The sequence below is a fragment of the Mustela nigripes genome, chromosome 13, assembly GCF_022355385.1.
Source record: "Mustela nigripes isolate SB6536 chromosome 13, MUSNIG.SB6536, whole genome shotgun sequence".
In the NCBI taxonomy this organism is placed as follows: Eukaryota; Metazoa; Chordata; class Mammalia; order Carnivora; family Mustelidae; genus Mustela; species Mustela nigripes.
Genome location: NC_081569.1, coordinates 96,111,015 through 96,112,571, shown reverse-complemented (window position 1 = coordinate 96,112,571; position 1,557 = coordinate 96,111,015).

The following is a 1,557-nucleotide window of genomic DNA, read 5'->3' as shown; positions in this document are numbered from 1 at the left end:
TGGGTAGAAGAAGAATAAATGAAACAAGATGGGATTGGGAGGGAGACAAACCATAAGTGACTCTTAATCTCACAAAACAAACTGAGGGTTGCCGGGGGGAGGGGGTTTGGAGAAAGGGGTGGGATTATGGACATTGGGGAGGGTATGTGATTTGGTGTGTGCGGTGAAGTGTGTAAACCTGGTGATTCACAGACCTGTACCCCTGGGGATAAAAATATATGTTTATAAAAAATAAAAAATTAAAAAAAAAATAAAATAAAAAAAAAAGAAAAGAAAAAAAAATATAATACCAAGTATAAGACTAAATTTTAAAATTTTACTCAATGAAAATGGGAAGTCCAAAATGAAGAAACGAAGTCATAAAAGAAGTTCAACCCCATTAAAAAAGCAAAGATTGACATTGGGGAGGGTATGTGCTTTGGTGAGTGCTGTGAAGTGTGTAAACCTGGTGATCCACAGACTTGTACCCCTGGGGATAAAAATATATGTTTATAAAAAATAAAAAATCAAAATAAATAAGTAAATAAAAACTTTTAAGAAAAGGCAAAGATTAAGGAATAATTAAAATTCAAATATAAAATTTTTATCAAAATGATTAAAATTGAATATATATATATGCACTTAGATTTGCAAGGACATAAAAATAGATATTACATTAATTTTTTAGAGAACTTGTGAATATAATTTTTTAAACCCTGGAGACATACACCATTTTATTCTGGTAATTTGATTTATAGAAAATAACATTAATTATAACAGTGCTGAAGGAAAAACAGTTCTAAGTGTCCATGATATGATAATGGCTTCCTCAAAAAGTTAAAAATAGAGTTACTCTATGACCCAATTGCACTTCTAGGTATTTACCCCAAAGATACCAGTGTAGCGAAAAGAAACGGCATGTGCTCCTCAATGTTCATAGCAGCTATGTCCACAATAGCCAGACTATGGAAAGAACCAAGATGTCCTTCAACAGATGAATAGATAAAGATGATATGGTTCATATATTTAATGGACCATTACTCAGCCATCAAAAAGGATGAATACCTACTATTTACGTGGATGGAACTGGAGGGTATTATGTTTAATGAAATAAATCAATCAGAGAAAGACAGTTTTCATTCATATGTGGAACATAAGGAATAGTGCAGAGGACCACAGGGGGAAGAGAGGGAAAACTGGGAAGACATCAGAGAGAGAGACAAACCATAAGAGACTCTTGACTCTGGGAAACAAGCTGAGGGTTGTGAAAAGGGAGGTGAGTGGGGGCATGGGGTAATTGGGTGATGGGCAATAAGGAGGGCACATGATGAGCATGAAGTGTTATACGCAACTAATGAAACGTCAAACATTATATAAAAAGCGATGATGTTTCATTTATTCTTCTACCCACTTAAGCCTCCATGTTGCATCACCACTTCCTCATATCAGGGAGATCATATGATAGTTGTCTTTCTCTGCTTGACTTATTTCGCTAAGCATGATACGCTCTAGTTCCATCCATGTTGTCGCAAATGGCAAGATTTCATTTCTTTTGATGGCTGCATAGTATTCCATTGT